Genomic DNA, 24,697 nt, shown 5'->3' on the forward strand with positions numbered 1-24,697 from the left:
ATAGTGAACTATATTGTTGGTGGGACTGCAAACTCATTCAACCACTATGGAAATAAGTATGGCAGTTCCTCAAAAGACTAAACATAGAGCTCCCCTATGACCCAGCAATTCTACTACTTGGCATTTACCCAATCATCCAGAAACAAGGACATACTAAATCCACTAGCACAATGATGTTCACTGCAGCACTATTTACCATAGCAAAGATATGGAACCAACCTAGATGTCCCTCAGTTGATGAGTGGATCAACAAGTTGTGTTATTTATACACAATGGAATTCTATGCTGCTATCAGAAAGAATGACATTGCCCCATTTGTAAGGAAATGGAAAGACTTAGAAAAAAATCATATTAAGTGAAGTAAGCCAGACTCAAAGAAACATAGGCCCAATAGTCTCCTTCATTTGTCATAATCAGCAGAAACCTTGGGCTCTCCTAGCAGAGATTTACAATAGAACAAAATCTAGAGACCTAGAGACATAAGGCCAAATAGTATGACGCTAAATGTGAGGATCTCCAGGATAAGGAAACAAAAGACATATAATGAGTGACTGTTGTCCTTACTGTGCTATGTTATCTCTCATCTCTTTTGCCATCCCTTGGTTATCTCATATTGTTACAATATTTCACCTTGTTATCTGATATATTTTATATGTACTTAATTGGTTATTTGAAATTGGATAGGGAAGGGAGGAAATCAAGATAAGCGGGGAGAGGGTGGGAGGGAAATGGGACCAAGTTATGAGAAAGGGTATCAATGTTTGTGAAGTAATTCATCTTCTACCTGGTGAATATAATGTAACCCTTCTATTAATTACAATAAAAATTATTAAAAATAATAATATAGTGAAACCCCTGTAATGTTAAAATAATTCATATTTGCTGAAGATGTACAGATTAAAAAATAGATATCAGAAGCCTTTGTTTTTCACAACAAAATTAAATTTATTACTCTGGAAAACATTAAAAAGAATTTGTAATTCCCAAATACTAAATGCTTACTAAGTAACTCCCTCTAAATATTCAGAACCTACTTTAGAAATGCAAATAAATGTTTTATTATAGTCACCAGAGGGAGCTATATGTTACTGTACATAGGGGCATATAATATTGACACTGAAATTTATGAACATTGACAATAGTTCATAAAAACTGAGAAATTGGTCCTATAGGGGCAAACTAAGGGTAGCTCTGACTGGAATACATTCACCTAATTGACCTTATAACATTCAACCCAACATCAGCAATATGCACATTCTTTTCGTAATCTGTAAGTAGTTGTACAAAAGAGTTGCCATTTATGAATACAATATATATCTTGATCATTGTCACCCTTTTCGACACACTCAACAATCCCCTTCTTACCCACCCTTTATCTTACTCTTCTTAATTGTACAGGATATACATTGGATTCTTAACTGCATTTCCCCCTTCTCCTCTTCCCTTGACCCCACTCTACTCCTTTCTAACCCGTTTCCTGGTGTTTTGTTTTGCTGATCTTCGGTTTGGGCTTTCTAAGGAATTACAATACTTAAGATTTCCCTTAAACCTGATATAGTTCAGTTAATATGTTTGTAGATACTTGTATACACAGCATATTTAATTATAAGTTTATAAGCTAAATCTAGCTTCCACATAAAAAGGAATCCTTTGTTTATCTGGGCTTGACTTATCTCATTTAACATAATTTCTTCCAGGACTTTGCATTTCTTTTTTTTTTTTGCCATATGGTTGAACTCTGGGCCTGGGCTCTGTCCCTGGGCTCTTCAGCTCAGGGCTACCACCCTACCCCTTGAGCCATGGCCCCACTTCCCGTTTTCTAGTGGTTAATTGGAGATAAGAGTCTCAGGTTCTTTAATGCCTGGGCTGGCTTTGAACTGTGATCCTCAAATCTCAGCCTTCTGTGTAGCTAAAAATACAGGCATGAGCCCCTGCACCCAGCTTCTTTGCATTTCTTTACAAATACTACAATACTGATCTTTCTAATGGGTGAGTAAAAATATGTAATGCATTTATAAAACAACTAAAATTATTGAAGACATGTATGCATATTTTTTCTGATCACAATGAAGTAAAAACAAAACTATTCTTGAAAGAAGTCATCAAATATCTGGAATAAATACTCTATAAATGGAAGAAATCAAAAGGAAAACAGTGAAAGATTTTTATTTGAATGAGCATTAAAATAATGACGTATTTCTTAATGTGATCTCAAACTTATATTCTTAGAAAAGACTAGAAGTCTCAAACTAATGTTGGTTTAGTTTGTTAACATTATATATTTACAAGGGAATTTGACCTATGCTTTCTTTTTTACTAACTCACATGAGTTAGTACATATACATATTTGTATAAGCTTTGTAAAATTTTACTTTGTTTTTGATAAGTAAATGAAATAAAAAGCAAGTTCACTTTAAAAATGAAGTAAAGATTAACTGTGAAGCCAGGAAACCCTGAAGCAAGGCTTATGCCTTTTTAAAGTAGTAAACTCTGAATTGCTCTGGAAGCTTTTAAAATAGTTATTAATTTATGTAAATTTTCTGCATCTCTGTGAATACATTTTTACAGGATTTATTGTTGTAGAAAATAAATGCCATGGAGTCCTTAAAGCTTTGGCACACATGCTCTAATGTTACAAAAAGCTACATGCAATATGTTAAAATTCTAAAATTCCTTCTAAGCCTCCAATTATGTGTACCTTCCATCTTAACATGGAATTTTTCGCTTTCTATTCAAATATCCTCAATGTACATTGCCCTAGGATTTTTGTTTTGTTGTGTTTTGTTGTTGTTGTTTTTGGTCAGTTGTGGGGCTTGAACCCTGGGTCTGAGTCCTGTTCCTAAACTCTTCAACCCATGGCTAGCACTCTAGCACTTGAGCCACAGCACCACTTCCAGTTTTCTGGTGGTTAATTGGAGATAAGAGTCTCACAGACTTTCGTTCCTCGGGCTTGCTGTGGACTTCCACCCTCAGATCTCCTGAGTAGCTAGGATTACAGGCGTGAGCTGCCAGTGCCTGGCCCATAGTTTTATCTATTGTATCTGTTCTTGCTTTTATTTTTTGCTACTTCTTTCCCCTTTTGAGTTTCTTGTTTTTTTATTTTAAATTTAATTTTATTGTCAGAGGGATTACAGTCATATGCATAAGGAAATGTGTACATTTCTTGTCAAACATTGTTACCCCTCCTTTGTTTTTCTCCTACTTTTCCCTCCCTCCAGCTCTCCAATCCAAGTCAAGTTGTAGATTTCATGTCCAACATGCTGTCTTGAGAGTATCTCTGTTGCACTGGTTCACGCTTTGTCCTTTGTCTCACCATTTGCTGTTCCCCTTCCCTTCCCTAACTTAAATAAATGTATATACAATACACCCAAATCAGAGCTTCGTAAACTTGGTCTTGAAAATATTTCTTAAAATGATTACTTTTGGCTTGATTACAAAGTTCTTCATCAAAAACTAGCTATTGACATAAGCCATTTGTGTTTCAGGAAAGGCTAAAGCTCTCATAGGAATCAACTGGTTCTTGGGCATCTGCTGTGCACATGATACAGACTGCTGCTAATCGTTTCCAGACTTCTTGAAGGGAAATCATGAGTGAAAGGCACATAGTGAAAGGCTTTCAATATAACCAATTAAATTACAGTGGCATTTCAGCTCTGCCTGACGCCGAGTCGTGTGAACGCTCAGTGTCCCTTCTCCTAGTTTTTCATGGTATCCCTAGATTCTTTCACTCAATCGAAGTAGAAACTAAAGATCATGCAAGAACAGCTCTAGCCATGGATTTCAAAGTCAGATATAGTAACAGTATGAAATTAACCACAAGGGCAAAAAAAAAGGAGAAGAGAACAACAATCACACAAGATAAAGCTCTTGTTTCCATATCCTGGAGATCCTTTCGTTTAGTCTCATCCTATATAACGTTATGTATCTAGATTTTTTGAGCTATTGTAATCCTCTCCTAGGAGAGTCCTAGATGTGTACTAAGTATTACAAATGAGGGAAACCATTGAGCCTATGTTCCTTTGGGTCTGGCTTACTTCACTTAATATGATTTTTTCCAAGTCTTTACATTTCCTTATAAATGGGGTGATGTCGTTCTTTCTGATGGCAGCATAGAATTCCATTGTGCAAAGTACTACATCTTCTTGATCCAATCATCTTGAGCATTTTCTAAAAAGATTTGGCATTTTCCATGGAGTGACCAATAATCTCAGCACTCGGAATTAGAAGCAGAAAGTTTGGGTTCCATACTGATACTCTGTTTCAAAATGCAAAATATTAATTTAGAACGTAAAAATAATTTATTCTGAATAAAACTAGGTCTATTAAATTTAGGGTGAGTACTGTGATCGTCTGGAGGAACAGTGTAAAAAGCATGTGTATATATGTTCACTTCCTAAGCCCAGAACCTGTACTTGCCTTATGTGTCAAAAAGAGTATAATGCAAACTGTATTTGGTAAAAGGATGCATGCAGGTGCAGTGGAGGATTTTAAGGTGAAGATATCCTTCTGAGTTATTCTGAGTTGTGAATGGGAAACACACACACACACACACACACACACACACACACTTGAGTCAAAGACAAAAAAATCGAAATAACATGGTAATACATGCAGCCATTGAAGTTTGCAAAGTGCAGGAGTAGTTTCTTTTTCAGTAAGCCAACACCTGGTTTCAGATTCTGATCTTCAGATCTGTGGGCCAACAAATTTGTATTGCCTTAGTACAACAGGTTTGTGGTCCATTACAACAGATGTAGGAAACCTCTTCAATCACTTTAATGTCATAAATTCAGTCTCTTAAAATTTGTCCAGAAGAAAGCCCTAGAGACTAACATATCCCTATTTCAACATTTAGGGAAGAAATAAAATAGCTGTTTAATTCACAAAGGTTTAAGCAGACATCATTTAGTAAGACAAAGGGAGGCTGAAGGCAAATCAATAAAGATGATGACTCCAGTGATAAAACCCCAGGTTACTTCCTCCATCAGCCAGTAAAGTTGGTTCTCATTTAAGTCCATTAACAGATGAGAAGACATTTTGGAGTCTTACTGATTTTAATTTCTTACTGATTTTAATTTCTTTTACCTATCTATAAATTAAAGTGATGCTTGATTGAAGAGGATGGTTTTTAAAATCCAACTGAAATAAAATATTTTTTATATTTTCTAATTTTTTCTTCACACTTGAATTTACATGTGCATGTGTTTCCATTATAATAAATACCAAAGAATTATCATACTTTAATAATAATAGTTTGAATAATCAAGACAAGATTCATTATTTGGTTTTATTTGTATGCATTAGTTTTACAAAGTTATTTACAAAGTTATTTCACTATAATGATCCCATGGATCTGGAGAGTAAAATCATTTGGATCAAGTTCACCCTGTTTAGTCTCCTCTTCTTCATACAAAATTTAGGCTTTCTTCATTTTTAATCATTATCTCCAATTCAATTAAGCTGTTTTTAATATTATAATTTAGAAATAGGATAAATGAGAATTTGAGATGAGCTACTTACTGAAAATTATTGTTAAAAAGATAGAAATGAAAAGTTTGTGTTTGTGTAGTCCTATTTCCACTATATTGTATATACACTGAACGCTAATACCTGCTACCACATACTGCTTGGTAACAGAAAGAACTAAAACAGAATAAGGCAAAAGACTGTTCTCTGTCCTTTTCTTCCTCCATTGTGTTTTCAACTCTTTTCTGTTTCTTTTGTTTTTTTTTTTTCCAGTCCTGGGCTTGGGCTCAGGGCCTGAGCACTGTCCTTGGACTTTCTCAAGGCTAGCACTCTACCACTTGAGCCTCAGCACCACTTCTGGCTTTTTTCTATGTATGTGGTACTGAGGAATCTAACCCGGGTCTTCATGCATGCTAGGCAAGTACTCTACCACTAGGCCAAACTCCCAGCCCCTCTTTTCTGTTTTTATTATCCTATTTTTCTCCTTCCACATTCAAACTGGCCCGAAAAGATGATCAAAATTATTTTCTTTAATGATAAAATGTATATTGAGTTTATATATTTTTATAAATCTAAAAGTGAGATTGGCAAACTTTTTTGTGTCAGTTATTGTTGTCTTCTGAGTCTCAAGTTGTTCTAAGTATTTAGTTCTCTGATTTTATGCTTGCTTTTTACTCCCTGTCTCCAAAAACTATGGTATATAATCTTTCTAACTGAGCAAGTCACAAATCCCAAATCAATGACAGCTCTTTTGGTTTCCTATACCATTGGAACTTGTTGCACAGTTTATACAATCCTTGTCAAATTTAGTCATCTAGTCTACCAAATGGAACTTCTTAAAGACTAAAGGTGAAGTCATAGATCTATGGAAAATCTGATAGAATAATCCTATTCAAAAAAAGCACATACATTTTCAGGATTTCACAAATATCCTAGGAGTTATAGTTTCCAAACTCAAAACCTGTTTTCTCCATAATCTGTCATAGCATTTTACATTCTACCTTTATCTTTCACATAAATTAGACTTTATTTCATAATCTATTCTCTACTACTGCCTATTAAATAGATGCCAAAATAAACCCACTAAAATAGACATGTGAGGATGCCAACCCCTGTCAGTGATACTCTGAACGAGATAAGGACTTTTTGGCAAGATGGGAATATGTATGATTATAGTGCCCCATGTCCTCCTTTACAGATACCAGGTTGGATCTTGAAATGAGTTATAGGGAGCAGGATTTATATTGTAAAAATGAATTGATGTTACAGAACAGACTTTTTAAAAAATATTGAGCAGCACACTACTACCTATATTTTCAAATATTAGTATTTTCCATTACCTGGTAAAGCTCATTAACACATTCAGGTCATGTACTTTGGTCTTCCTAGCTCCATGTGCCACCATTTTCTGTGGCTTCTACACCATAACCTGTGACCACACCAAACTGTTCATAACTCCTCAACACACACCAAGTGGTCCTCTACACTTCTAACCCAGAATGGGCCATTTCAAGGGGCACATCAACTTTATGCAAGCTGAATCCAAACTATTGACTTCAACTCTATAACTTAACTAAAGCATTAGCCTAAATATTTCCTAAGATACCACTCAAAATCAACCATGTATATTCCAATATCAATCTTTTCCTCCTTTCATTACATTTAACACATCTTTTCCTCCTTTCATTACATTTAACAATTGTTTAATAAGTGTTCCCTGAATGCCCACTGAGCATTGACAATTTATTTCTGACTGTCCTCAATTTATTACAAATTCCCTCTAGGAAAAGAGTTTATCATTTATTTTTGTTCCCCAAATTAACCTTCATGCTAAGTCTGAAACTTCTTTTCATTGTGCATAGGTTGTGCAATATATTTGTTGAGCCATATACAGGATGCAGAGAACAAACGAGTCACATTTTGAGGCCAACCCAGGCAGAGAAATTTGACCCTATCTACAAAATAACCAGCAATGAAAGGCATTGTGAAGCACTGTTCAAGTGGCAGAATGTCAAATAAGCAAGAATGAGGCCCTCAGTTCACTTCCCAGTGGGTCATACACACACACACACACACACACACACACACACACACACACAAATAGCTTGTTAAGTTCAATCAAAACAGGTTCCAGTACAGTTTATCACCACATTTTTTGGTGCTATTAGGATTGAACCCTGAGCCTTGTATGTGTTAACCAAGCAACTACTGCTGGGCTATACCCCACCTCATCATATTTGATTTTTTCATTTGTTTGTTTCACAGAACTCCTAGTAGTGAGACTAGAATGCTATGCTATCCCATTTCACCATCAGCGATTTTTAAAATACATAAGGGCTATTAACACCATAGAAGATGTTATCTGTGTGATACACAAAGTATTTCTGGGTAATTAATTTTGTAAGGTTAATTTGTAATAACACTATTTGACAATGTACTATGAACTGTTGATGGGAACAATTTCTGGGAAAGCTATTTTGGGAAGCGTGCTTGAGGATCTAGACTTTTGCCTAGTTTCAGTGGATATCAGCCCAACTAGATGTCACATCTTTCCTGTGACTCATTCTTCACAGCAGTCAGGAAGGAATATTTCTATTCCTAAATTCCCAAAGAGGAAAGGAAGGCAAAAGAAGTTGTGTGGTTTGTTCACATTTTGCATGAAATGTGAATAGCATATGTACTGACACCAAGAACCAGACAGCATTTTAATTGCTCATCTAACCTCCAGAAAGTCACCATCTGTTGAAATTCTGAAGATTATAAGATATAAACTCAACAGAAAAATGAAAACACATAATAAATCATAGAGTCTTTCATACACCTTGGAAAACATCCAGAGTAAATGTAATTTATCTACAAGTGAAAAATGCATAACACCACCAATTTAAAGTGGGTGACGAGAATCATTCAAATGATGAAAGAACACAAAATGAAATATTGTTATAAACTTTGGAAGATAGTCTAGAATGGTGGTCTTACTATCTGACACCAAGGGAATGCTCCTCCCACCTCTACTCCCCAAATCCATCTGTACCCCTGTAAGAACTAAGTATTTATTACTGAGATGAGTTTCAATCAAATTATCAAAGGCTTTATATAGTTCACAAAGAAAGCTATTCACCTCTGGAGATGTCAAAAGTGTCTTCACAAATAAGTTGTCAATTTTGTGGTGACTTGAGTTTCCATATGCATTTTGACATCAGCAGAAGCTAAAATATATATAATTTCTTAAGATATTTTAGGTTGTAAAGAGTTCAGATGTCATAGAATGAATGTGAGTCATTTTAAATCTGATTAAAATGACATTTAAAAAGCACATCATGTTCATGTTTCTTAAGACATTTCACTATCACACAAGGCAAATTTAATTTTAAATATTATAATCATTAGTCTTAAAATGTGAAATTATAGTTTTATAGAAGACAAGTGGAAAGTTTGCCTTCACAATTCCTCCTTTCTGTGTAATTTTTCCATGCAGATATTTGCCAAATATCCAAATGATGTATTAATTTAATCAAATATCCTTTTACCGAGTCATTGTAGTATAACCAGCGAATACATATTTCAACAAAATCTCATTATTTTCTAACTCAGTTATTTTTGGATATGAAGGAGTTCAAAGAGGTTGAACTTCAATTTGTCTTCCTAGATATGATTATTTTAAATTACTAAATTGCAGAAGCATAAACAAGGAAACTGTTTAATCTGCTTAAAAATGAAGGTCAACTAATTACTTGGGGAACTTACAAAAAAAAGTACAAAATCAAATTACTTTGAAAGATACAGAATTAACTAAGTATGTAACTTTTTTCCAGTATTTATGCTCAGCTACTGTTTTAGTATATATTCCAATTTAGAGATTTTAAATTATAAGAATTATATATAAATCATAAATATACTTGTAAATTTTCATACACACATTTATGTGTAAATATGTTTATTCATATTGTATGTACAAGCACTACTGTCCTAGATGTTATGTGTAAAAAATCCTGGCTTGGTTATTCTCTAATAGCTTAATACGTAACTTACTTTTTTCCTAATGAATTGAAGTAACTTTGGGAAAAATGATAAATTTGTATATACTCTAGGTCTATTTTTGAATTTTATATTTTGTTCCATAATTCATCACGGAATTAATATTGTACATCAACATTATATTAACATGGTAATGATACCATTTTCAATAATGCGCCATATGATAAGGAAAGAGATGCACATTATTCTTCTAACTCACTTGTCTATTTATACACAAATATACACAGACACAATCATCACATAGATACACACACATACACACACACACACACACACACACACACACACACACACACACCTGCACAGTATTTTATGAAATTCACTCTGCTTTACAAGTAACTTATTTAGAAGTATACACTTACTGGGATTATTTAAGTTATAAACAAATGCCATTATAAATTAAATTAATTTCTGAAAAATTAAGTCCTACCATTTAGTTGCAGCTCCATCAAAGCTTTTGCTCTAATAAATTAATAATACATTCACTGGGTTTGAGTTTTTATTTGCAGCTCTTTTCTCCTAATATTCTGTAGATGTAGATTCTCTGTCTTTTAATTCAGTTGAATTTCAGATGTCCTGTGTTAATTTTATTTTCTGTTGCTATGTAGACTACTTGTCTGCATGATACTCACAAGCTTTGGAGATTTGCCAAGATTTGCCTGGTAATCACAGACTGGACTGGTCTAATTCTGTATGGAATTCATTAAACCTTTTCACTTGGCAGCTTAGACCTTCAGCTCAGGAAGAAAATTAAAAAGTTACCTTTCTTATACCTATTCTGTTATCCTCTTATGGGCTTATTTTTCAATTTTTAATTCTGTCTGCTTTATCTGATAAGTTCCTTACATTGTCCATTTTGTATAACCAACTTATACTTCCATCTGTGCTTTGCAAATTTCTTCAACTTGGTCTTCAGACTGACGACTCAGGTTTTCATAGAAATTACTCTCTTTGATCTATCCACTGAATTATGCCATTATGAAAGTCATACTTCAAGTTTAAAGTTCCCTCTAGAGGCTCTGGTTATTCTAATAAACAAAACAGAGCTTTCTGTCTTATTTATCAGGTAGATTCTGTCTTCTAATTGATCTCTGTTTTTCTGGTTTGTTCACTCTTGTGAATGGATGCTAGTTTTCCCTACCTGTTGAGCAGAAATCTGACAACCTTAAACTACTCTAAGTGTCAGTGTTTCTGCAAGTTGTCAAAAGTGATGTGTCCCAACACCATTCCCCATGAGCCATGTGTCAGTGGAGGCCCTCTAAGAATATTTTCTGTTTGTGAATGCGCTCCTTGTCTTCTATCTTGAGGGAACCCGGGCTATTTCTTCAGTTCATGCTTGCCTCATGCATTCAGACAGACTCAGTAAGTCATTCTGGGACTTAAGCCTTCTGCTCAAATGGTTACACTTTTCTCCTTTCACAGAAGCTATCATGTTTTATCCAGTTAGGCTCCAAGCCTGGAGGAAAGATAACCCCAAATCAGATACCACCAAAACCTACAACATCATTTGTACAGATCCATTTCTATCAGTACAAGTCATTTGTATTCATAGTGAAAAAACAAGCCTGAACATGGATTACAGATAGGACTAGAAGAGCAGGAAAAACAGTTGTGTTTTGGTCCAGCATAACTCTACCAAATAATTTTGAAAGCTTGATTTTTTCTTTACATTATTTATTCTGGTACAAGAGAGCATAAACCAAGTCTGCTTTATAGATTCAGCACCATGTATACCGGGCCATGTAACGAATTAAATAAGAATATCATTGAATATTCACAGAATCAGTGAATGTTTGTGAGAGGGCTCCTGAAAGAATGTTCTTTTGCTAAATAATCAGAACCATGCTCATTTTCTAATATTCTTTGCACTGCATTTATGCTTAGAAAGATGTTTCCAAATCAGATACTTGCTCAGCGTTACCCATAGACTCTTCAGCATTTTCTCTTTCTCATCTTAATGATTCACTGGCTCCCCTCGGGCCTATTAAAGATGAGCTAGAGCTTCCTTGTTTGCCCAGCCCACTTTCCCCTTAGCAAAGGACATGCTTACATTTATCTAGGAGCAATCTGAGTGCAGTTTCCCCATTAAAACTAAATAGGCCTCGGGGAAGCTGTTAGAATTAGATAAGCAATATATGACTATGCTTTTCACAGGATGATGGGGAATTTTCTTCCACTATTTTAAGTCAAGGAGCTTAAGAATATTAACTGCCTTTCCAGTCAGGAACAGGGACACATCTGGTGAACAGGTGGCACCACTGCCTTGATAAAGGATAACTATTCTTGTTCTTAACGGATATAACTGAAGGTGACAATGACAATATGTTCTGGACTATTTTTACCAGTAATTTTCCACTTACGTCAAAGAATCTTTTATGACAAACTTCTTCCAACTATACCACACTTCTCTTTTAGACATCCGAGTTTGTCTATAGTACCAATACCATTTCACATAATAGGAAGTTTTTCTTTATAAGTTCTAAGGCCTAAATGATTTCACACTTGCCAAGCCAAAATATCTGAATAGGAACGTAGACTTTTGTAAATCCCCTTGTAGTTCCAATGTACAGCTTTATTTGAGTACAAGAAGGCCAGTTCTCCACTATTTGAAACAGTGAATACTGCCAGATTTATAAGTCCGGTTTGGGGAAATTTGAAGAAATGTCAGACCTCAGGTGCCATCAAAACTGTCATTGTAGACATGTTATAACTATATCGTTTCTCAACTAAAAAATTATGGTACATTTTTATCTAAATGTTCCCATCCCTAAAACACTGATGAAGCGATTGATCACTCATGCCCTTGACTTCTTTAAAAAGTGGTTTCCAAGTTACCACAAAAGAGAAAATAACCAAAAGCTCATCTACAGGAAGTTTTTCAGGTACCCGCTCTATGAGCTCTATGAGCTCTATGATAGATGTGATCCTGTCTTCATATGCATAAGCTTCATTCTCTATGCTACCCATCCTTCACTGTGAGGGAAAATGGAACATGCACTCCAATCAAATTCAGTAGGAAGAAACAGGCTGTCTTTAATTGTAAAAGTCAAGAAAGGGCTTAATTACCAAACCTGGACATCCCAAACAGTGGCTATTCAAAGTATCCATTCTCTCTAGACTTTTAAACCAAGTAATTTACTTCCCACAGTGAAATGTATCCCTAATTTGCATACTAAGCACCATAGCTACTGAAGTTGTTCTGTGATAATAGTTATTGAATACAAAACTTCCCAACAGCTCTACCTGCCTTTTAGTATCCATTTTGTCCTTCTTTTACAGTTACAAAATACCCTACTTGGGTGACTTTCGTCAGCTGCACTTGTAACTAGTTTAATCATGTGACTGAGTTGGGGGGGGGGTGGATAATATCTAGACTATGTGCCTTGAAGAAAAAGTTGAAAGGTATGATAAAACTGGCAGAAGAGTAGATTAAAGGAGCAAAGATCATTGATGATCTTGGAGCCACCACATTTATGTTACATTTATCTGAGAAAAGACGAATTTCTGTCATTGCAAGGTGATTACTTTGGTTTGCTGCAGCATGGGGCTGAATTGATTCTTACCAACACACTAACTTTTGGCCATATTTCAGTTTCTGTGGATGTGTTCCATAATATAAACAGCATCTCAAAAAAAGGTATCATTTCACCCATTCCAGATAAAACTGAGTGAGGCAAAGACATGCTAAATAGTTGCTCATATCTGGGAAGTCACTCAAAAGCAAAGTAGTTCATTTTGAGGTGAGTGTTGTCAACTAACTAATACACCATATTGTCTGTCACACATTGAACACAATCTCCTCCAAGCCTGGGTTGCATCTAGCTCAAAGTCTACACACAAAAGTAATTCATGTACCACAACTCCCAGTTGATATTCTTTAAACTTGTATCTTTTTCCATAACATGGGTTTATTGTACCTTATTCCTTGTTTTAAACTCTGTTTCTAATACTTAGGCCTCTGGCTTCTTTTATGAGCCTGTACCTTCACCCTATTATCATGAGCACCTGCCAATGAAGGAGCTAGTGTCCAGCAACTCGGACACTAGGATTCTTACGGATTGACCTCTGCTAATCATAAATTTCTCTGTCTAGATCATGTATTTGTCGTGCTATCTTCTTTATTTCATCAAGTTGTAGCACTCTAATCATTACAGATAATTTACACAGGACAATGATGATCTCAGTATGATATGGACTTGCGTTCACACACCAGTGTTAGCACTGAATAACTTTTGTGACAGACCTGTTGCTCATCTTCTTAGGTGTTAGTGTCTTCTTCTAGAAGAGAAGAGTGAGAGGAGGGTATGGAGAAAGCCACAGGCTGTGAGAGTTCAAAGAGGTAGTGTGAGTAATGACAGTAGGATTGACACATCAAAAATGTTACTTCCTATTATTGCATTCATCATCATCTTTATCATAAGTCTTATCACCCAAATCACTAGTAATTCTGAGATGCCTGACCTAACTCCATATTCATTTCTGCTTCATGACAATATTTTAACTTTGCTTTGTTGACTGTCACATTCCTCACAAGATCTGCTCTATTTCTGGTTGTTTATAGTTTCTTTCTTTTGATGAATTGAAAAACCTTAAGAGAAGTACCATAAGGACAATCCATTATTATTTCCCTTAAGATAGAGTAGGTATACACATGTACTTATTAAATTATTCATGACAAAAATCAAAATGGCTCATGTTAAACACAGCAAAATGAAAATTCAGTCCTGTAAATATTCTAACAACTTGGTAGAACTAGTTCCTGAAATTAGAAATTAAATCATGTTACATCATCATTTGTCTTCTGCTCTCCATGGTACTACTTGAATCTTTCAAAACAAGACTTTTTCCTTCTTTAAATCAGATATTCTCTCCTTTAAAACCTTTAAAGTCTTTTTCCCATGGGTTTATCACCTCTTATCCACTTCTCTTGAACTTTATTTATGAATATATTAGCTTATATTTTATGTTTATATGTAATTCCTCTATTGTGATCTCCTAGATATCTCACATATTCCTCCATGTTACATGATGATGTTCTTAAAACATGGAAATTGACAATAAAATATTGAGTTTAATTGAAAGAATAAATTCCTTCGCTATTTCTTTAAACTGTGGGAACATTGGCTTGTTCCATTATACAGCATGGACAGACATTGCAATTAAATTTTATCTAGAAACTCTCATAGTCCACTAAAATTAACCTCTTCTATATGAGTTGTTTGCAACTTGAGTCTTTATGAATCTTAGTTGACCATATTCTATCCTAGAACACAAATGTCACTGTTCCTTCTAATAAATCCTTCCAACTCAGACAATCACTTCTCAATTCATCTGGAGACATGTCAAAATCTATGAAAAAGTTAACAACTATTATATTCCATGAGCATTCAAAATGCCATCCATTGGCTGTCTGATTGAGAGTCACTGCTTAGGGATTGGCATTTGAAAAGTTCAAGACACTTCAAAAATGAAGCTCACACTAAGCCTATTTACATCCAGTATGCACGCAGTACTGTCAGTCAGATATGAGTAGATACCACTGAAGAGTGGTATCATTTTAGGGGGAATATAGGCACATTTATTTTAAGTATGCAATTTTAAATACTTTATTGAAGAATGTATCATTTATAAACATGTAATATATATATTAAAGATGAAAGCCCAAATGTTTGTTTGTTTTTGTTGTTGTTGTTTTTTTTTTTTTTTACCAGTCCTGGGCTTGAGCTCAGGGCCTAAGCACTGTCCTTGGACTTTCTCAAGACTAGAGCTCTACCACTTGAGCCTCAGCACCACTTCCAGCTTTTTTCTATGTATGTGGTACTGAGAAATTGAACCCGGGTCTTCATGCATGCTAGGCAAGCACTCTACCACTAGGCCAAACTCCCAGCCCGCTCAAATGTTTTTACTGATGAAATAGTTTATGAAAAGACTAGCAAACTGCTTCTTAAGCACTCCTGTAGATCTAGAATTCTGTTTCAATGGCAAGAGCTATTCAGTCTTCCCTATATGTAACACTGTTTCTTTTCTCTTTCTGTTTTTCTTAATATCTGATTTTATGCTTTTGTTGTTGATTGCCTAAGCAAATCAAACTTTGAAACAGAACTGAAACTTAGAGGCTTGGGTCTGGAATTTAATTGAGATTTATCCTTATTCTAAAAAGTCTGACTTACCACAATGTAAATATATTACTCTTCTTTAAAAGTCTAGAAGGAAAAACGGAAAGGGAGAGAAAGGGAGGGAGAGAAAGAAAGGGAGAGAGAGAGAGAGAGAGAGAGAGAGAGAGAGAGAGAGAGAGAGAGAGAGAGAGAGAGAGAGAGAGAGAGAGAGAGGGAGGGTGGGAGGGAGGGAAATACACTGGGAAGGGAAGAATAAGAAGCAGATAGAAGAGGTAAGGAAAGGTTGAGATGGTTCAGGAGGGGAGAAAAGGAGGAAATTAGAGAAAAAATATGCTATACTATCATTGTTTTGTAGTTCAACAGTAGAAAAGATGAGAGGTTCATGTTGGCTGGTGAGTCACGCTGCCCTGCAGAGTCAAAAATATAATCAATACTAAAACCAGTACCATAGATTTCTACTCTCCCTCCCTGGGCCTTAAATACAGATGAAACTCAATACCTGTTTTTTTTTTTCACTTGTCGATAGCAAAACCCAGGAGAAAGACTGAGAGGTATAATGAGGAAATAAAGTGCTAAATAATAGGATTTCAAGGCTTCTCCTGTCTTAATTATAATGGCTTGAACAAATCTAGTAGATAGTGACTGGCTTATTACCAGTTGGATGGTAAAGAACTAATTACTAAAGGATACTAAGTAACATGCTGGCAAAACCCAAGATGCTACAACCTCTTTCCCTATGAATTTCACATGTAAAGAATGTTAGCATGCTATATATATCTATATATCTATATCTATATCTATATCTATATATCTATCTATAGATAGATAGATAGATAGATAGATAGATAGATAGATAGATAGATAGATATGTAGAGCTTACCAATTGCATTCGCAAAATTGCCTGTCCCTACTTAGCTTCCCACAGCAGTTGGCTCACCAGTCAGTTGGGCTAACTTGTATTTAGAGAGTAAAGGTGAAAAATCACTAATTCTGCCCTGAAGCACTATGTTAGTTTTGTTTCCTAGTCAGGCAACTATCATTCTTCTTATGTAATCCTACTACTTGCATCTAAAAATACCAGGAAAAGTAAAGACAAGCAGGTTTCCCAGTGGCTGAGACTCTTCCTTGAATTCAGTAACATAACTTCTATTATCATTATCAGCTGAGCACCTGGAAAAAGGACGGTGATTTATCCACACACTCCCTTTTCCCCACCTTCCCCAACCCCATCTCACTCTGGGCCACACACACACACACACACACACACACACACACACACACACACACACACACATTGCAGCTAAGTGAGACGATACAATAAAATTCTAACTACTGGATCGAATTCTGGCAGAAATTTTGTGCAGTTGATTTGGAGAACTCTCCCAGATATATCCTTTGCCCATTCTTTCTCCTTTCATCATTATGTATAGAATCTGGCTTAGGGAGTAGGGTCTCACTGAGTTCCTGGGAATTTCAAGAAGAGAACTGCCATATGCCCTGTCTCAACTACTGGTTACTGTTGTTTGTTGTTTGGGGTCACTTGCAAGTAATGCGAATGTGGCTAAATGAACCATGTAAGATTCATTGTATATATATATGGAATTAGATCTCATTCAGATTTTGACAGTACTAGTAGCAACAGCTGTAATTCACATGCTAGGCTCTCTCTAGATTCCATTTTTTTATGTAAAATAAAAGGAATAGATATGAAGCATGATAACACAGCTTTACTTTTTAAAAAGATTTCCTTAGCTGGAGGTATTCATTATAAAAGTAAATAAATATGGTTTGCTAAGATATATAATACACCAAGGGATATAATAACAATTTTAATACCAGCTATTTGTCTAGATAATATTATCTGACTTTGATCTGATCCACAGAGAGTTGTCCTTTTAAAGTGATGTAAGATAAGGCTTGATTGCTTAGATACATTGACATTTGGGGAGGAAACAGTTTGCTGGCAGCCTGGCCGGAGCAACTCTTGTTTCTGCCTGAATACTCACTTACCCAGGACTGCCACCAAAAACTCTGAAATGTCACAGGCAGAAAATAAACCGAAGAAAGGCTAATCATCACATGGAGAGAAGAATCTGCGCGCAATGGCTAGTTCATAACACACAGTAAGATAGACGGGCTTCTGGGCTTTTAAGGCCATCAAAAGACTACTACAAATGTATTTGTGGGTTAAAATAAATTAAGAATAACATTGTGTCTTTGCAGAATGTTTACTCTCCAAAGGACTTCAAATGATTTCATAGATACGTCAACAGCCTTCAATTTGTGGTGGAAACATGAAAGAAGATCATTTTAATGTATCTCTATTTTCTACAAAGTTCCCAAATTCATTTCCTCACAGGTTATCAGAATTCTTACTTTCCAGGAATGATGGCAGCTATCTGATACAAATTTCCTTTCTTCTCCACACTCCTCACCACCCCTCCCCACACACTCAACTGTCATTCTGGACAAGGATTTGTACAAGGACACACACTCAAAAAGTCCCATTCCTATAGACATTTTCTGCCCTTGCTGGTTCTTCAGAACTCTGCTCTTCCATTTTCTTAATATTCAAACTCTCAAAATGCAGTTTCCATTATACCTCATTTGTGCTTCCTCTTAAGCTCTCTTCCTCCTTTTACTGCAAAATTTTTCAGTAAATGCCACCATTCTCTCACTCATGGACTAATTGATTCCCACTCTGAGTACTTCAGCTCCTCTAATGACAGTGCTTCATGGAGATTCACTAAAGTCGTGCTCTGATAAACAGGCTTTTCGTAGGCCTCATCCCACTTGACCACAATGTTTCCAGCTACCCTGATGTCTTTGCCTTTCTTGAAACTAATCTCATCTCTGTTTCACACTGACCTCTGTAGAGCTCTTTGTATTGACTATATCCTCATTGCTGTCTACATTTAGAATCTTGGCAGGCCTCAAATGCTCTAGAACTTTTCTTCTCTGGTTTTTGATTCTGATTATTCACCATGTTTTTGTCTACCTCCAATTCAAGGGTATTTCTTAAATATTATAATTGGATATAATGCACTGCAATCTATGAGGGAGGCCAATAATAATCCTATTTTTATAACTTTCTTGATCAGTTCTGTTCAAATAATTCTGGGGGTTGGGGGATAAGTACCACAATAAACGTCAAGTCCAAAATTTCCTTTGAAATTCAAACCAGGTTACCTTGGTATATTATATATGGTTGTAGCATAAAAAATAAAACTCAAAGCATGTCAGATAGAATTCATTTTTTTGGCTTGTCCATGCTAGTATTGTGGCTTGAACTTAGGGTCCTGATCATTTAATTGGTCTTTTCACTTGGGGCCAGCTTTTTATCACTCGAACCACATTTAAACTTATGGCTTTTTACTGATTGATTGATCTTGAGATCTTAGGCTCTGGAGTAGCTAGGACTAAATGTTTAAGCCACCAGTACCTGACACATTGTTTCATATCAAAAGTCTCTCTCTTCCTTCAATCTGGTTTTCTGAGCCCAAATCAATGGTCACTCATCATCTTATTTTCTATGAGTCATATTGGGTTATTGTCCATTCCTCTAACCCATGACAAATGCAAGAAATTCTCTCTGATGCTATGGCAGATGAAAGACAAGAACGAGCTTCCAAATCCTGCCTTACCACTTGATGCCAGCCTGGCAACTCTATATAAATGACTTTTATTCTTCTGCAAGTTTTCAGTCTGATGGACTTTTAAGCCCATATAAACTCATCCATCATCCACAGTTTCTAGCCTCTGAAATAGCCTTATTATTCCTCTACCTAAATAATTCTCCACCTTGTTTCTATAGTTACCGATTTTAAAAGAAACCTAGTCCTGCTTTTGTTGTCTAGTTTTTTGTTTTGCTTTGTTTTAAAAGACTTTCAATATCTCTCCACTGCACTCAAACAGAATCCCTACCCTTTGCCTGGAACATAAATCTCAACACAATTTATTTATATGCTCAACAAAGATTAATGAGTATACACTCGACTAGACACAATTTACAAGCCAGAGTTCACCAATCTACTGCTTATGAAGTTTAGATTGAGCATCATGATGGAACAAACAATTTTTTTATTTTTTTCTTTATTAACGTTGATTTTTACATCATATTTTAAATGACAGGTTTAACAAACGAGTGGAACAAACAATTTTGAACCTAATATATCAAAAATCTAGGACTAGTAGGAGTAACAATAGAAAGTAAAATCAAGGAGATGACAGTAATTCAGAAGTAATTCCAATCTTTACAAGTTCTTCTTGGAAAATATTATCAGAAATTCAATTTATTTCTTACAGTAATACTCTACAAAAATGAGGTCATCTCTTGTCTACTAAAATTTCCCATTTTACGTAAAATGATTTAGAACCTATAATTTGCTAGATTCTTAAAAATGTTTCCCAAGTCTATTCCATTGAAATCCTAGGTTTTCTCTCTAGCTTCAAGTTTGATTTGCTTGTATTGCTTTTAATTATTTCCTATGATTTTTGTTTTGCCACAAAAGCAAATTCCAGGAACTGATTCACTCAGTGGCAATTCCTCTCTTTGCCTTTTGTTACTACTCCTCCTCCAGAAATAAAAATAAGAATAAAAAAGACAGGATATAGCCCAGAGCAACAAAGGAGCCCTATATTGCTGGAAAATGCAAGGAGTTATCAATACCAGAAGGTTCAAGGTTCAACATCACTGTCTTGATAATAGTTCATTGACATGTTAAGAAGAAGGGAGTAGTCCATGGCTCAAATATCTGTGATAATCTAATCTTTGCACTAAATGGCTCTGTGACTTTGGGCATGTTGTTTACATCCATGAAGCCCAATTTAATAATCTGCAATTTGAAAAAACTGTGCCAGATGTTGAAGATCCTTCCAAGTATTGTATTAAAATGTTGAGATTCTGTGGTTCCTAAATCCCATTATAGACATGCTACTCACGATCACCCCAACAGTCCCAGTTGTCTTTCACGTGTATATTAAATAAATTTATTTTGTAAAAGTGTCAAGGGCATCTAAAATAATTAATTAACTTTTGGCCAAAGTTACTTTATTTTCTTTTTGTCTCCCTCATCATTTTCCATTTCTAACTCAATCATTATATTCTTTTCAACTATGACAGATACTGCTTTCCTGCTCTGAACTCAAAAAATCAATTGGTTTAAAACAACAAAGATCACTCATTTATCTCCAATTCCAATAACTTTTTTCTTGCCAGTCCTGGGCTCAGGGCCTGAGCAGTGTCCTTGGACTTTCTCAAGGCTAGAGCTCTACCACTTGAGCTTCAGCACCACTTCTGGCTTTTTTCTATGTATGTGGTACCGAGGAATCAAACCCAAGTCTTTGTGCATGCTAGGCAAGCACTCTACCACTAGGCCCCAGTTCCAATAACTTTTTATGGTATTTATGAGAATTGTTAAAATTCAATGGCCAACTTCAGAATTGAATATTCTCTAAATTATACCCAGGACTGAAATATTGATTTGTTTTTTTGTATTTGCTTCCCAGGTTAGGTGGAAAGTAAACTCCATTTCAGAAAGCACATTTTCTTTCCCTTCGCTTTTCCTTTTCCTCTCTGTCACTCTTGATTCCATTGAAACTGACAGGAATGACATAGGAAGAAAGTCAAGTCACATTTATCATCAGAGATCTCCTCCATGAATCAAACCCAACAAAGATTAGAGGCTCACCTTACAGTTAATCATACTGTTATTGTATCTAACTTTGTTACCTAGTATATTGTATATATGTTTATTTGAAATAGAAAAGGGAAGAAGGGAAAAAAAGATGATTGGGAGGGGGTGAAGGAAGGGCAAAGGAGACACAAATATGAGAAGGGTATCAATGTGTGAGAAGTAATGTATCTATTATCTGGTGTATATAACTGTAACCCCTCTATACATCACCTGACAATTTTTTAAAAAGTAGAAGCTGAAGCAGCAGGAATAACCTGCTATATAGACTTCAAAAGAGACAGAAAGGAGGTATTTTCTGGAAAAGTACTTCTCTGTTTTATTTTTTTTTCAGGAGAAAAATGAACATAGCAGAAATCTAACAGAAAATTTGAAGGCATTTGCTTAGGACATATTTAGTGAAAACAAAAGAAAATTCCAGTTTTACAAGATCTTAACTTTTCCATAGATGGTTCTTCAATTCCTGCTTTCCAATTTGAGCTACTTCAACAGCAAAATGCCTTGAAGAAAGATTGTATTTATTAATCTAAATCTAAATAAGAAGTATAATTTTCTTTCCTCTCATATGAGGGAAGAAATGGACACAGATCAAAACATTATTCTCACAACATAATTTTTAACCATAATCTTTTTGAATGTTTGTGGATACCTCCTACACAAAATTGTGAACTCTAAAATCATTTTCTACTTATAAATTTTTTTCATATTTTTGTAATGAAATATTGGATTTCTAACATCTGTCTAGTTTCTGACAACATGTGGCAACCCCTTTCATGCTTAACAAAGGCATGCATGTCTTAAAGTAGGATTGCAGGTAGGTTAATTGCAGGTAGGTTAATTGGGGCCAGATTTGATGTAGGCAGATAGAAAAATGCCCTTTCGTAGAAATAGGCAATAACAATGTAAAAATATATCTTTTGTATGTGAAGAGTTGCAATTTTTTTCTTCTTTACTGAAATTGCTATAGCCAGCTGAACAAAATGCAAACAAAATTGAATAAATATTTCTCAAAACTTTTCCCATCTATAAATACAAACAATTATATGTAAGCACTCATCACTTATAGGCAGCTGCTTTCCCTTCCATGACAATGGATTTCCAAGTTAATCTAAGTATAAATTTATTTTTCCACACACTTCATCTGTACACTGGTTGATTCTAACATATATTGTATGGCTCCATCTTTGTGAAGTTTTCATTAAATCAGCTCAAGTAGGACTGGCAGGATCACATATATACTTATAAACCTTCCACAAATATATACAACAAAACCCAATAACTACTATAAAAAAAGAAGAGTTTTATGTTCACTGAGTCTAGATTTCACAAGATAGTTGGTTATTTCACTACAATATATCTTTGAGCAAAAATAATCAAGTGAAAATCCTTTCCTTATTCTGAATATTAGAAAGAAAATGTTCCCTGTTTTAAAGATGTTAGGTTAATTGTAGAAGCTGCAGGAGCCTTTGTTCTATTCTTCATGCATTTGAAGGAGTTAATTTCTGCTCTTAATTTCTCAGAAATTCTATCATGTTAGATTTGTGTCAAAGATTTTATCTATATATAGTGAGGTAATCTTACCATGCTTCTCTATTCTGGTGATAAAGTGAATTTAATTGATAGATTTCCTAACATTAAGCCAAGTTTGCATTCTTGTGTCCAGGTACATCTTCATCAATTTAGCTGATTAATAATTTTGTTGCTCTTCTGAAAATCAGGTGTTGGATTTCTATTTCACCAATTATCTGTTCTTGTCTTTACTTTCTTGTGGTTATTCACATGTATTTTTTTCTTTTAGTTTCTTAATATAGAGCCTTAAGTAATTGTTCCTTCCTCTTTCTGTGTTCCTAACCTAAGCATCAAAATCGATGAATGTTCTTTTAAGTATGGCTTTGGCTACATCCTACAAATTTGATCTTCTATATTTTCATTATCATTCATTTCAAGGAATAAATTATGCTTGTGATTTCTTTTAAGCACAGCTATAGTCTTACTTGGCATGGGATAGGAGGAAGGGAATGGAGAGAATGGGAGGGAATGAGGGAACAGATGACACTATATGAAAGGAAATGTACTTATTACCTGATATATGGAAAAGTAACTCAGTTGTGTATTACCTCTAAAACAACAATAAAGTAAATTGGGAAGAAAAAATCCTTACTTTCAAGTTGAGTTTTTGATCATTGATATTATGCACTTAAAATAATATTTCAGTAGAAATAGATTTGTCCTACTGTTTTAGGAAAAAATCTAAAATCGCTTATTTTTTCAAGTTCTTTATTTAACTCAAAATTTTTGCCACCTGTTCTCTCATGTAACCAACCTTTCCACAGATTGATTGGAACATAGCAACTTTTATATACGAAATTCCCCTGAGAAATTTCGCAGGATCTTATTTTTCAAACTATCTTAGTACATTTTTATGAGGTGAAACACAGTATTTTGTTAAGTGTTATTCAACACTATATTATACTAGTATTTCACTGACCTGGAAAACAGCACAAGTAAACAAAAGAGAGGGGAAACACTATCATATGTGTAGTGGTCAGTTTGAGTTTCTTGACAGTAGTGGATAAATAGCCTAGACAAACGTAAGAAATTATGTGTTGGACCGGAAGTTTGGCCTAGCGTTAGAGTACTTGCCTAGCATGCACTAAGACCGAGGTTCAATTCCTCAGTACCACATACATAGAAAAAGCCAGAAGTGTTGCTGTGGCTCAAGTGGTAGAATGCTAGCCTTGAGAAAGTCCAAGGACAGTGCTCAGACCCTGAGTTCAAGCCCCAGGGGGAAAAAAAGAAAGGAAAAGAAATTATGTGTTGGTTTAGAAGATTGAGGAAATTTTCTTTAAAGACCAAGATCACAAATTCCCACTTCCTAATTCAATCTCAAATGAAAAGCCATCCTCCCTCCTTGACTTCAGGTTCTCTGCTTCAAAGAACTAAGGAATCAGCTGGGTGCCGGTAGCTCACACCTGGAATCCTAACTACTCAGGAGGCTGAGATCCAAGGATCGCAGTTCCGAGCCAGCCTGAGTGCAAAAAGTCTGTAAGACTTTTATCTCCAATTAATCACCAAAAACAGGAAGTGGTGTTGTGGCTCAAGTGGTAAAGAATGAGCCTTGAGCTGAAGAGCTCAAGGACAAAGCCCAGGCCGAATTCAAGCCCCACCACCAACAAAAACAACAACAACAAAAAGAACTAAGGAATCAAAGGAACAGAGTGGGAACGTGAACTGGTTCAACCACTCTGGAAAGCAGTATGAAGATATTATTTCCCTACGATCCAGAAATCCCTCTTCTGGACATTTACCCAAATGACAACAAACAAGGCCACACTAAAGCTACCAGCACCACTGTGTTCTTTGCAGTATTATTTACCGTAGTTA

The sequence above is a fragment of the Megascapheus bottae genome, chromosome 9 (genome assembly GCF_031878675.1).
Source record: "Megascapheus bottae isolate mThoBot1 chromosome 9, mThoBot2.hap1, whole genome shotgun sequence".
Taxonomy (NCBI): domain Eukaryota; kingdom Metazoa; phylum Chordata; class Mammalia; order Rodentia; family Geomyidae; genus Megascapheus; species Megascapheus bottae.